Raw genomic sequence first — 15,058 nt, forward strand, 5'->3', positions numbered from 1 at the left:
CGGTGGTGTCACCCCATGTGACGGTCACGGTGTCACCCAACCCATTAACCGGCCGGCCGCATTATTAGGCTGCTGTACGACGTCAGCGTCCGGACGTCAATGACGTTCAACTTACATACGTCACTCACGCAAGGAGCGGCGGGAATGCTTTGGCGTGATGATCCACTGAACCCAGGAGTACCGCGCGCGGTCGATCCCCCACCCTGGCCCCGCCGCAGAGTTTACCTCCCGCGGCTCGTGGTTTTACCGCATATTTTCCTGATTGTGCCCCCACACCATGGCTCACAGGCGGGGGGCCTCCGAGACCGCCCGGGGCCAGCGCCAGCGGGACCTCGTGTGCAGACTAAGGTAAGGATTGTGCATTTCTTGTAAGTAGAGCCAGTACTGTCCGGTTCTTTTTTATTTTGAGAGGGAGTGTACCTCCTGCACTTCCCAAGAAAAATGCAATACTTTTACTTGGAGAGCACCGGCACTTCTCAGAAACACGCAGGTACTCTGCTCCAGAGTGCCTGCACTTCTATATTTCCATTTCAAGCTCTAGCTAGGCCCCTGGTATGTGTCTATGTCATCTTGTTCACTTCTTGTGACAGCCATGTCTCGCAAAGCTTTGTTGCTCAGGGCATAGGCATTGCTACCTTTCGTTTGGATATACGTTTAACTGCGTCATTGCAGTGAAAGGGCCATAACCTTAGGCTGCGTGGCAGCCGTACATGACTGCTTGTTATCAGGCAGCAGTGGGCGGTGTATCTGTCGCCTCCTTTCATGTCTCTTCTATCAGACTATTGTGTGCCAGCTCTGGGACAGAACGGGCGAAGGCGGGGACACCTGAGACAACAGAGGGAGGTAAAGACATTAAGAGAGGGGCGCCATAGAGGCTCGACTGGGAGGGGGAGAAGTAGAACCATTGTTTCAACATCGATTACCTGCATAACTAATCCAATCCGTATTAATGATTTACAGTAGCTGTACTCCCCCTGAATATTGGCGTTACACAATTTTTTTTTACTAAACTAACTAACGTAAAATGTTTTGCACTTCGAATATGATCCAATAATTCGAGCAAAATAATTGGAAAAAATGTATTTGCTTCTTGAACTCACACATTAGTGCAGTATTACTCCACAAAAACAGTCTGTAGCGCCACGGAAGAAACATTTCCAGGGAGATGGAGCAAAACCTGGTATTTTCTGCCATTCAAAATTGGTGTCGTACCTAAAATGAAGCCTTCGATATTATAGAAAAGCGAACTTGCCGTTATTCCTACATTTGGTCGGTCTCGGGGTACATTGTGAAACTGACAGGCAGTGAGTGACCTGAATGCTCTGCATTAACTCCTCATCTGCTTAATGACATTCAGCTGTGTAATCATGGCTGCCCTTCGTGTGCTGTGAGATGACGGTTTGGTAGCTAGTAGGTATAATGTTACTTGCTATATTATATATCTGAATGCATTGATAGAAAAGGCAAAATACCAGTCAGGAGGCACACTATGCTAAGCACAAGTTTTTAGCGTAGGTGTTTTTAAGTCACAACCTTAATTATATAGGCCACGCCCCTTTCAGAGACCCCCCCCCCCGTTTTTTCATCCCACTTAAAGCCCTGAATGAATGTATCTATGCACTATTACTGTAGTGAAACCTAGAACAAGACTGTAAGACCCAGTATGTAGTATAGCTATCCAATACCTGGTGGCATTGCACACAGGATAATGTGCTGTATGGCTAAACACTTATTAGGTCCCAAAAGCGAGACCTATTTGTGTCAGATATTCGTGTCTTCTTTACCACGTGTTATGGTGCTTTATTTACTTTAATTCTCATAATTTTTAACAAAAAGATGAGTAAACTTTACAAAAGTGACAGTACAGCAAACTAGAAGGTGGGGATGTCAAAACATCACAGATTGACTAACATACAGTTGCTTTTGGTGTGTTGTCAGAGAATGCCGAACCTTTTTCAGCAGGACTCTACACATTAGTGTTGTTCTTAAGAAATACCATGACAGCCTGGGGCTGTAGTTCTTATGCTTTTATGTTATGTAGACATCTGGGCCCATACTAGATCAGGTGCACTGGCTCAGCGCGCAGCAGAGTAGCTGCATTTTTACGTCTAAGGCATCTAAAGTTCATACATGCAACTCAGAAACATTCAAGACTGTATATATGGATTAGGGAGGGAAAGGAGAACACATAATGGCAAAGGAGGGTGTAAGGAATGAGTGTACATGGAAGGATAGGCTACAGTGAGAATTGAGAGGTCGGTGGGCAGGCGAGAGAGCAAAAAGTAAAGCAAAGAATATGTATAATAAAGAGAGAACGGATACTGTAAGGAGAACTAAACACATGGCCACATGGCCACTTCAAACCTGTAAGAATGATTCCGGTCCTTACTTGGGCACTGTGACATTCATTTCACTATCAATGTATGTCAGATGGCACACATTAACTATGCAGGCCTCTTGGCGCTACAGAGTAAATGGAACCATTTACAATAAGGTGATCATTTTAGTTTGCTTAGTGGGCAGTGGGTTGAGACACAGAAAACTGCTGGCAATGGTTGATCAACACAGAGTTAGTGGTTATTAAAAGTGGCTTCAGGAAAGGCCTGAACCAGAGAATAATTCAATACGGTGGAAACCAGTGAACTAAGTATAACGCCCAGACGCAGAGTGAATCAAACTGCAGTCAAGTGAGTTTATATTGAGCAAATACAGGCACAAATGCTCGCAAATTACAGGGGACAACGCTGGACACGCAGATGAGCGTCCTGAAACTCGCGCAGGGTACCCCTAGGTAAACAGTGGAAAGGGTGCAGACTGGAAGGCAAACCCGCTGATGGCACATGAGGTCCATGCAGTAAGTGGTCAGGGGGTGACACCATGAGTTACCCGCACCGGGTGACACCAAACCCAGTGACGCCACTGCTCTCATCTGTCCTACTGACTGCAGCTGCCCTCTACTTCCGGCTGCTCATGGCTTCATTTCAATTCTTGGATCCTTGCCTGATCGTCTTGCTTCCATTCCACCTTGCCTTTCCGCAACTCCTGTACACGCCATGTACTGGTCGCGCAGTAGCCTGCCCCCCACCCCGCCCCCCTCGTTGTTTGCTTTCCCTACAGCACCTTGCTCTTCCTTCAGCTCCAGGGTTGGGGGTTTGCGCTCCTGTCATGCCTAGCTTACACAGCACTCATGCTGCCTCATATTAAGCAAGATTGAATTATGTTTTTTTTTAGTTTTCATTCTGGTAAATGTCGTCCTATTTTTTCCAGACCTAGAGTATTGGAATTCAACTTTAAAGCCACGTCTGAGTGATTTAATCACACTGGGAATGAAGGGAACTGAGAACTCTGGTCTTGTGTGGATTTCTTCCACTCTTGTCACACCCCTCCCCAGAGTTCCTTCCAGGACTCCTTGTACAAATCGTATCCTATTTTACCGTGTCATTACATTACATATCCTATTGAGCAGGGTGTTCCTCATGGCTCGGCTTTAAGCCCCACACTGTTCAATCTCTATGTGCAACCGCTGGATGCGGTCGCCAAGCAATGGAGCATGGTTATGGTCTCATATGCTGACGACACGCAGCTAGCGGTTGCTCTCTCTGAGGGCTCAAGCCAGGATGCCTCCAGGTTTAAAGAAGGTTTGGTTGCAGTGGCAGGCTGGATGACCGCGAACTATTTACAGCTGAATGCCAATAAAACGGAGGTCCTGATAGTGGGCAAGAATAGTAAACTATGGGGTGATCAGTGGTGGCCATTGGCTTTGGGTAAGACACCCTCACCTATAACTGAGGTAAAAAATCTGGGGGTCTGGATAGACCCTTCCCTCAGTTTCACTAGCCACACTAAAAAAGTCGCAGCCACCTGCTGCGGCATTTTGCGTGGCATCAAACCTATTCTAAATTTTTTTGATGCTCCCACCACGCAGATGATAATTCAGGCCACCATACTGTCCCGTCTGGACTATGCTAGCTCTCTATTTTTGGGGGCAAATAAAGCCGAAGTCATCCGGATGCAGCGCATCCAGAATGCAGCTGCTAGGGCCTTGGTGGGCCTACCAAGGTTCTGCTCGGCTAAGGAGACCATTCGGAAGCTTCATTGGCTTCCAATGGCTCAAAGGATACAATTTAACCAAATCAATGCTAAAGTAATTCTCCTTCAGTGCTGAAAGTGCTTGACTCCCATTGTTCATGACGAGCTCAGCTCGTCATGAGCACACAAGCAGTGTACTGCATGACGAGCTGAGCTCGTCATGAGCATGGAAGGGGTTAAGATGCTGTGTCTGTCCTTTAAAATTCTAAAACAGCCCACTCCGCAAATTCTTGAGAACCTGCTGACCCCTTATGTACCAACCCGCCTCCTACGGTCTGTGGGGCAGTGCCTGGCCACGGTGCCCCGCTTTAAACGTTGTAGAGCGGGAGGCCGCTCTTTTCACTATCTGGCGGCAAAATTGTGGAACTCGCTGCCGACCCACATTCGAGCACTCAACAACCTTTTTTCCTTTAGGGAGGCGGTTAAAACACACCTTTTCCCGCTCGAGATACAATAATTTTACAAAACTTTTTTGTCCGTCACCTCCCATATAGCTGCCCTATACTCTGCTGCTTAAGCGCCGGAACACCCTTTGCTGGGGCAGCTGCGCGCTATAGAATTTGTTTTAACATAACATAGAGATGCAGTCTAGTGTTCACGCTACGTGATGACGTAGCGTGAATGGCGGCCATTTTGAGTGTCGCGCGAAGAGCGCGAAAAAATGGTGTGCCGGTGCTGCATGTTGACCGCTCTCCGTGGAGAGAGATATTTATAATAAATAGCGATTCCACTTAATACAGCCAATCATCAAGGGGTCCAAAACAGGGCGATAGTCAGGGCAGCAGTCCTTCGTAGCCGTCGGGAAGCGGGGAACCTCGCAGCAAAGACATTCGGACCACGTCGACATACAGGGGTCGATGAAGAGGCGGCCTTCCTCCAGAATTTTCACATGAAGCTCCTCACGAACCTCTGGCTTGGACCGGTACCGCTGAAATCGCCCTACGTTGGGCGCCAACTGAAGTACTGGGTTTTAAGAACCCAGCGGTGCCAGGGTACACACCGAAGACTTCGAGTTTTTCCTGTTTCAGACTACAGAAACACAGAGTCTTCTAGGTGAAGTCAAAGATCGTATTTATTGGCTGCAGGCAGTAACAGGTATCCTAGAAGTACAACACAGTGTATGTTCTCAGGAGACTGCTCAATCTTACAAAGTCAGCCTTCTCTTTTTATACAAAATATTATGCTTTAGGCAAACATTCCTCATTTTACAGTTGACCATTCACATATTTCCACTACAAAGAAAAAGCAGAGTCATGATGACAAGCCCATATTTCAGTTTGTTCAACCCACAATCAACTATCCAGCAAAGCCCAGTATTTCCATCAGATATCAACGAACCCCTAATAAAAACGGGCACCTCCTCCTCGTAAAGCAAGTCATAAAGAAAGAAACAGAGACCGGTGTGTGTGAGATTAGACACAGTTTGTGTGCGATGAAAAGGTTTACGACATGTGCGCCTTGATGCTAATCTCATTCGGCCGCTGGGAAAGGAACTGGCCAAACAGGTTTGGCTTCAGGCAATGGACTCAGCTCGCCCAGGTCACAGAGGAGTCAGCAAAGGTATACGTGTCCTTCTGACTCGATCTCGGCTTCAGTCATAGCCTGTGTGAGGGCAACCACAAAATGGCTGCCGCTCACAAAATGGAACCCGAGGGTTCAAGACGGAAACTCCGATTTCGAGGGATTTCGTCACTCGAATATGACAGAAATGCTTGTGCATAGTATCTCAATCATTTCCGGTCTGTTGATACCAAAATCGTCATGATACGACGATGTTTATAACGCGGGTCCAGAATCTTCAGTACTACAGGAGCACTGGCGGAATTAAGGAGCAGTGATAAAGGAGACGCAGAGAGTCCCCAACTACAACTAGAACAGGGAGAGGAGAGCAGCGTGCCTGGCAGCCCCATGAGCCCGAATACAGCGTCGGAAAAGCGCGAAACCATGTGCGCGCAGGCGTCTTCAGCGACAGCTCCATTTCCATTCCTGCCCATACCGGGAGAACCCCTAATGAAGTGGGACGATTGGAGAGAGTACATTCTCAATTACCTTGAGGTCCTGAAAGATGAAAATGAGGAGGCGTTCACGAGCAAAAGGAAAAGAAGGATTTTACTGCACAACCTAGGCCCGGAAGGGATCAGGGATTTAAGAACCTAGTACCCAAGCCTCGGCAAGATGCAGATGATGATGTATTCGCGTATGCCATAGAAGAACTCAATGAGCATTACCGACCGGCGGTGTGTGTGTCAATAGATCGTTACAACTTTCAGCAGCGGAAACAAGAAAGTGGAGAGTCAATCGATGAGTACGTGGCAGCGTTAAAAAGGTTAGCGACGACGTGCAAATATGGCGCACTCCATGATGAGTTCATCAAGGACCAAATTGTTATGCACACAACAAATAAAACGGTGCAGGACAAATTATGGGCAAGTGGCGAAGTCACATTGAAGGAAGTGATCGCGATAGTAAAGAAGGCGGAACTAGCGAAGAGATGCGCAGACGCAGCTAAGAGAGAACCAGGGTGAGACCAATGGTGAATAAGGTTGACGAGGAAGAACTTATAGGATGGAACAAGAGCACAGGATCAACCTACAGAGGACCCAACAAGTGGCCGGTAAAGCTGGGACCACAAGGGAAGCAGACGAAGGGAGTCAGGAATCCATGCTACCGTTGTGACAGTTCGGCTCATGAAGCACAAGACAAGAGATGTCCTGCGTTCAGTGCTAAGTGCATGTTTTGCAGCATAATGGGGCATTACGAGAAGGTATGTTGGCGGAAATCAGGCCACAACACTGTGAAGTACGTCGATCAAGACCAGGAGGACACAGAGGGAAGATGTCAGGAGGAAGAGGACACAGTGCTATGTATAGAGGATCAGGTACTAGGAGTGGACATCCGGAGGTCGATTAAACCGCTGCTCGACATTCTAATAGGCGGAGTGCTGATAAGCATCGTGGGGGACTCGGGGATCACCATACACAATTGTCCAGAGAGCAGTCTGGAATGAGAAGTTCAAACCTCATTTGGGTCCGAAGTTCGAAACGCCGGACATAAGACCTGTCTCGTACACAGGTGACCGTATCCCAATGGTGGGGTATCGACCGTTAAAATTCGAGTTCAGCACACGAAGTGCGGAGTGCAAACTGTATGTAGCAGAAAAGGGCTCTTCAGTCCTAGGGTGGATGGATCAAGGAGACCTGGGCATCAAGCTGGACCTAGGAGGAGCAGTACAAATGCTGATGACGGTGCCAGAACAATGGCCGGACCTAGGAAAATTGAAAAGAGATTTTACACATGATTTGGGCCTACCGCATCACACCCACAAGTACGGGGTATAGCCCCTTCCAGATCCTCAGAAGCGGAGATCCCTTCACTAAAGACAATTTGGCATGGAAGGAAAAGACGGTTACAGGTAAATGGTCTGCTGCGGTAGTACAGAAAAACTTGGAAAAAGCTCAAAACATATATACAGAACATTACAACAAAAGGAAGAATGCTAAGGACACATCCTTGGAAGAAGGAGGATGGGCAAGGGTCAAGCTGGCGGTGTTACAATGAAAAGTTGACAGCAAATACAGCCGGCCCCTACAAGTAAAAGAGGTATATGACCGAGCAGCGTTGCTCAGTGATGGGAATGTATGGTCCCAGGATCGCGTGGCTCGGTGTAACAAGATCATACAATGGTTCCCGGAAGATCGGGAACAGAGGGCGAGAGATCAGAGCATAGCGGAGGATGACCACACCACACAGGAAAGAGATACGGAATGTGTAGAAACAGAGTTGGAGCAAGGAGGCAGCGAAAGTCCTAGACAAGAGACAGAGTCGAGAGGAGAGAGAGCCGTCCTGCAGAGCGAGTCCGTGTACCCAAGAAGGTAGAGAGATGGGGTCCACAATGGTCAGCGGGAGAGAAGTGACTTCCACCCCGGTAAGATGCACCAGAGGGGGCCGATTGATTATGAGACCTCCCAGGTTCCGAGACTATGAGATGGGTGAAGCAAAGTAAACCCCCTAACCCCCTAGACTGCTTTTATCCATGTGATACAAAAAGGGGGAGATCTGTAGAGATGCAGTCTAGTGTTCACGCTACGTGATGACGTAGCGTGAACGGCGGCCATTTTGAGTGGCGCGCGAAGAGCGCGAAATCGGGTGCCGGAGCTGCATGTAGACATCAGCAAACTCTGCGCTCACCGTGGAGAGCGATATTTATAATAAATAGCGATTCCACTTAATACAGTGTCCTGTCATTTGTAAGGAGGAACACAACCTCCACACAACCTTGCACAGTCTCGTGTCCTATGCACTTAGGTCTGACCGAAAAGTTCTCTCTGATAGAAGCAAAGACTGTCCTGGGGTAAACGGGTAAATTGACTGATACAGGGCACTACGTTGTCTGACTGATGCAGAGATCAAGGCAGGGCTCCTACCTGAGTCAGTTCTCGCTGTGATACTCAAATGGTGCAGGTGCACTAACCTTATTTGAAAGATCCAGTAGAAAGGTTGTCCACCATTCACCATCACCACCTGTGACCGCAGACACTAGGATATGGGGCCAGATGCATCAAGCATCCATTTTGCGATTCCTTATTAGCGAAAAATAAGGAATCGCTAATAGGGAATAGCAAAATGGAATGCATCAAGCAATCGCTACAAAAATAGCGATATCTTAGAATTCCTTAATTGCGAGTCGCAAATTGCGAGTCGCAATTAATGAATACCTCCCCATTCATTCCTATGGGCCTAGAGGCCTATAGGAATGAATGGGAAGACCATCTCAATTTGCGAATCGCAATTAGCGATTCGCAAATTGAGATTGCGAGTTCAAGGATGCAGGGGTGTCCAAAGGACACCCTATTGCACCTCTGAATTTGATCTGTGCACATATGTTGCGCACATACATGCCCTTAGGGCATGTGTGTGCGCAACATGAAACTTTGAAAAATGCACAAAAGTGCATTTTTCAAAGTTTTTGCAAATTACCATGAAGTTGTACTTCGTGGTAATTTGCGTGCCCTATTAGCGAATTCGCTATTTTTGAAACTTTCATGAATTGCATTTGAGGAATCTCAATTTGAGATTCCTTAAATGCAAACAATCGCAATTTAGCGAATTCTCTATTTGCGATTTTTGCATTTGGGATGATGCATCCCAAATGCAAAAATACCGGTCGCAAAGGGGCAGATTCTGAGAATCTGCCCCTTTGCGACCAGTTTTTAGCTTGATGCATCTGGCCCATGATGTCTAGCGTAGAAGGGGAATAGGATAAGAGAGAAAACGGACAAGGGATTCCACAATTCTTAGGTCAAAGAGGCCTGCAGGCTGTTCTGGATTTCTAAAATATAAATAGAGGCCGCAAGTTAAATGTCCTTGGAATGCTAAATACAAGGCTTAATTTGTAAAATAAGTGCAGGTGCCGAAGATTTTTCGTAGGATGCACACCCATTTCCCCCCTATTCCTCCAGTGGATGCACCCACATCCACGACTGACATGGCTGAAAGCCAGCTGTGTAATACACGATCTTAAATAAGGTTTTTAAAGAAGGTTGGTTCCCACCCTGAGAACATGTTGAAGAAAAAAAGAAAGAAAGCAAATAGTGCATTTAAAGCACAAATTTGACAAAAAGATAGTTCGATGAAATAAAGCTTTTGTCTATGAACACATGCTTTGGGCAAGCAGGGAAGCCAAATGCGACCCAGGTTCTTCCATTTCACACTGTGCAATTCAGTCAAAGCGATTAGATTGGTATCTCTTTCTGACATCAAATCTTAATGCCTTTTCCGTAGTTCATATCAAATGAGATCAGAGTAGGGTTGACAGGCAGAAACCGTATTTTTTTTGTCACTCTTACCTAGTGCGAACTCGGATTGAGGACAGACAAGCACAACTCAACACTTCAGACTACGTTATACTTTTTTTCAGACAAAGGGAGATTTGTTGAATTCACAAGGTGCTGACCCTAGGATTCATATCTGGTTCCCTGTGTTTCGTAGTCCGCAGCTACAGTCACTAGGCCACATGATCGCCCCTTGCGAAACTCAGCTTGATTTGTGTGGGCATGTGGCTCGAACTTTAAATGTAAAAAAAGAAAAAACATCCCTGCACAATTTAAGCAGAAAAAGTACTTGGGCTTCTTTGCCATAACAAAATTTGAGGGGGAAGTTGAATACATCCACCCGTTTTTTCTCATATACAGTTTTATATTTTAAACAAAAAAATGATCTGCAGAAATAATACTGCATGTATGTGGAATTCATATACAGAATGTGTTCCATCCATTAGCTAACCTTCTTCAGCCCATTGATATTAACATTTTAAAATTAAAAAGTGTTTCCCGTGAGGACGGACAACGCAATACCGGACCCCCGAAGGTAAATTTTTATTTATAATTAATCCCGTCCCCCCCTCCTCTCCCCATGCTGAGTGCCACTGAGCAAAAGGAGGCTATCCACTGCGAGGAACCCTCCTTAATTCAGGAGGCACCTGGAATGGTAACTGACCCCTCCCCGAGCTTAAACAGGCAATGCCGAAAATCAAGAAAAACAGAAATCAAAGCGGATAGGACACAGCAAACACATAATAACCCTCGAAGGGCCGACAGTTTCTTGGGAGCCCACGTTGATATACCGAACTGAAATAGCCATAGCCCAAACGAACAAAGGCCCAAGCCCGCCCCAGCGACATTAAAACCCACCCCAGAGATATTAAAGCCATAACAGTATTCATGCCTGTAGGAAGGTGAATATCTGACTATGGTTACCCCCAAACTTTTTGCCTGGTGTTTAGCTGGTTTTTGACATAGTTGGCCTGGGATCCTGCTATTCAGGGCCCCAGGCTAATTGCTCTCTCCTTAAAATGGACTCCATGTACCTTAGGTGCATACACAATTGGAACTGGTTCACCTTATTGGCCCCTGTAACAGTGTACCCTAGGTACCCAGGGCATAGGTGCATCCAAGGCCTACCAGGGGCTGCAGCATGTATTGTGCCACCCCTGGCCTGGCCTCCATATTTGACACAACTGGCTGATCACTCAGCTGGGGTAAGTCGGTGTAATCACCTCTTATTTAGGTATAGTATCCCTATGCCTGACCTTAAACTGGACACATATGCTCCTATCAGCCACTCCTATGGAAGGCCTCATCAATCCTGGAGGCAGAGTGCTTGGAAATATGTGAGATGGTGCTCTAGCATGAGCTGAGCCTGTCTGCAGCTGTCGGGAACCACTCCCTAAGCTGTTCCGGGATATTGCCATACCATATACTCTTAAGTGCATTATAATCCTCGCGGTTATATGCTATCTTTGGTTTGGCTTTATCAAAACATGTCGAGTAAGGTGTCATACGAATTGGAATACTATCCCCTCGACAGTTCCGTCGACGGGGATAGCATTCCACCCTTCTAGAGGGACACGACATGTGTGTAGCCTTAACCCGGTTAAAGTTAACCAGAGCCTCAGCATCACAAAATGGATGCTGCCACCACAGACACGAGTCTGACCCCCTGCTGCTGGGAGTCCTTCCAGCGAGGGAGGCTTGGACAAAGGGTTTCCTGCCTTGGGAGGTGCGAGCACCACCCCAGACAGGGTTTTGTGTATTGGGTAGGACAGGGCTGAATAGATTGAGACATGCCCGGGGCACACAAGGTGTCCCCGTGCATAAGCCAGTCCAAACCGGTCCTGGGACTTTCCAGACCCAGGCCTGGCGAGGAGCTGGACAAAGGAAACTGGGTGTAACCTCCCCCCTTCCTGGTTCCTCCCAGAGGAGGGACCTAGTAGGTGATCCACCCCTCAGATTGGGAATACGAGTGGGAGCAGTGCCATTGCACAGCAGATCATCCTGAAATCAACTTTAAACAGAGAAGAAGACTGGACTTTGACATTCTGCTGCTCAGAAGACTGAAGAGAATCTCCCTTGTGGCCTAGGAGTGGCCACCCTGTGAACACAGACACCAACCAGCAACTCGACGTCTGCTTTGCCGCCGCCTCCCACCGGAGCCCGAGCCCAGAGCCTGACAAGACCCAGACTCCCAGACCTCTCACAGCCCGATCCACAGTCCCTGCAAAGAGGGGACTCGTGGAGGCCCCGAGTGATGTGGGACCGGACCTCTTGGAAGACACTCGGAAAGCTGACTGCGCAGCAACCGAGGCATCCTCGACGTTGTGCTTTGGGGACTGAGAACCCTCACCACCGAGCAGCCCTTGCACCGAAGAAGAGCCCTCCAGCATCTCCACCATCTGCGTGGGGCCCTTTTGCATTGTGCCACTCGACGCGCCATCCCGGCCACTAGCCACGTGGTCAGCGGCCATCTTGGCGACTACAACTACAAACTACACCGCGGGTCTGGTTGCTACAGACTTGCCCTAGCTCCTGTGAAAAGGAGCACCCGCTCTGACCTTGCTGGTCCGAGTGTTAAGCCTTTTTCGACTCCTGTTTGGCTTGCATTAGCCAAGGCCTGTTTGCTCCGATCAAGTTGCCGACACCGCCAACAGCGAGAAGCCTGCATGGGACAGCTCGTGACCGACTCCTGGATGTCCTCGACCCCCGGTGTACACGTGGCTGCAGAGAGAAGCTACACCTCAACTCCTGTTTGCACCCGACATCACCTGGTTCCAATCTCGTTCCACGGTAAACCCTGGCTAGTAACTTTGAACATTGTCCCCTCTGGTTTCAGGTCTTCACATCTTCAGATCCACCCTTGGATCCACCGGAACTCTTCACATCGAGCCGCCTGCAGCATCTTCAGCTCCAAGCACCATCGACTTCTCAAGTTTCAGCTTTCTAGGTCACTCGGAAGGTTCCGAACTAACTAACTTTGTACTTTTTACGCACCATAGACTTTACATTGGTGAGTGCGTGCACTTTAAACACTGCACCCGAGTCCCGCGGGCCTTTCCCGACTTAGTCACTGCTAGTCTTGAATAGCTCCAGCGATTCCCAAGGCCCTAGGCCTGTTTCCTTTCCGATTGGTATCTCTTATACCACTTTCTTAGTATATGGTTTACTTTCTTAGTATATGGTTTAGGTGGCCCCTAGGGCTCATCCGTATTGTGCAACTTTTGTGTATTTTAAACTGTCTTGTGTTTAACGCTTGTGTTTCTGTGCTCATAAAGAGTCCAGGGGATACTTTTAGTTAATAAACCAATATATATTTTCAATATATATCTGTGTGGTGTCCTTTCATTTGGTATTCAAGTGGGTTGTGTATGGTAATACAGCTGGCTTCACATGCCTTTCAGAGTTTAGCCTAAGACTCCTTTGTCCACGTTACCACTAGGATAACTGGTCTATAAGGTTGACTTGCAACCAATCATCATAAGGGTTGCTTGGCATGGTACAAAGTGATCACTAGAATTAGTGAGCATTACATACCAGGCCAACTTCTCACAATGCCCGAATTTACATCACATGGCAATGTTAATATACGAAATAGGTTAAACATGCTGCAAATCCTGAAACGCGTCACAGTGCACATCTGGCGACATATTATGAAATCCATTCAGGAGTATAAGTTGCATTTTATTAAGAGTCCATTGTAGTCACTTGTAAACACTGTGAACAAGCCCAGAAAATACTGGTGGAGCAGGCACAGTCTGCTAACTGGGATGTCTTGGGCCAGACACTCAAACAAGAAAGGTACATGCACACACTAATGAAACAAACCAGTGTACAGCCATCTCCGCAAGGAGGGGTGTATAGTAAGTGGAACAACCACAGCATCAGTTAACTGCAAACCGAGCAACTTGACAATCTTTTGTTCCTTAAACCTAAACAGGTCAACACAAAAGCAAAGAAACCCAGCTGGCATGCGTATTATCAGGCCAGGTTATCTTCTAGCTTGACGGCGAGAGATTATAGATATTCCTAGCCCTCAGAGAACAAACAGGTTAAAACCACACACTAAACCACCCACCATAAAGGCTATATAGTGACATGCATTTGGACTCAGGAAGGAGTCCAAATGCATGCAGCGAGGCATTACCTTTCCTTCAGAGAGGAGGCTTGCTATGCCAGCAGGAAACCTAGACTACAACCCCGCTCCTTACACGTGGGTTTGCAGAACTCCACTAGCCAGCCATGAAGACCAACCTCTTTGGCAGACCCTCCAGAGGGTTATCTATTTATGCAAGCTTTGCGTTATCTACCTCAATTGAAAAGATCATACTACATAGCTGGCCCAGGCAGCGTTCGTGGGTGGCTTAATATTGAATGGTCATCATCTATCAATGCCACTAAAAGATGTGTATTTCAAGTGTAAAGATTTGCCAAGGACAGAGAAGATGGGCGAACTACTGCGTACCGTAGAAGAGCCAACTGACACTTACCCTACAAGTGATATAATTATCACAGGGGATTCCAATTGTTGTTTTTGCAATTGTCACCCCGAGTGGGACGGGTATGCTCAGACGTGAGTCCCGTGCCCTCCAGGCCACTGGAATCAAGATATCCTGGCTGAGGACGGCTGATAGCCTGAAACCGGTCCTAGGATGCTTGGTTCCGGTCCAGGAAAGACATGGCTTGGCTATTCGGGCTGGACTGTTCCCATGAGGCACAGGGTCAAGTCTGATTTGCATATGGCGATGTCTGAACTGGGGTGGTCTGGTGAGCAAAATAACGATGGATTAAACCCAGATCTGTGACTGGGGGTGAATGTTCTGCCATTGTGCAACATTCCGTCCATCAATTGTTGTTTTTGCATTCTATTAATCTGGGTTCAGGGAAAGGGCCTCCACTAGCGACAATGTTGTGGCATTATCACACCTGGCGGAGCAGGCATATCAACCCAAAAATCTTCTACTTTTCGCATGCTTTGTCGACTACACCGCTACATTCGATGGTGTGGACCGACATATACTTTGTAATAAATTATATAAATGGGAGATAGCACAAAGACTGCTTTATGGAGTCATCACGCTTTACTCCCAAACCTGGGTGAGACTCAAGCTCACGCACAACATGGCCACTACAAAAGTTAT

The 15,058-nt window shown here is 47.4% G+C and overlaps 1 protein-coding gene across 2 annotated transcripts in view; it reads left to right on the forward strand.

Annotated features, from left to right (window-relative positions):
* The window catches only part of CD276 (CD276 molecule), a 243,594-nt gene that overhangs the window by 206,343 nt on the left and 22,193 nt on the right, over positions 1 to 15,058 (forward strand). The window lies entirely within an intron of this gene.

The sequence above is a fragment of the Lissotriton vulgaris genome, chromosome 2_2 (assembly GCF_964263255.1).
Source record: "Lissotriton vulgaris chromosome 2_2, aLisVul1.2, whole genome shotgun sequence".
NCBI classification, from domain to species: Eukaryota; Metazoa; Chordata; class Amphibia; order Caudata; family Salamandridae; genus Lissotriton; species Lissotriton vulgaris.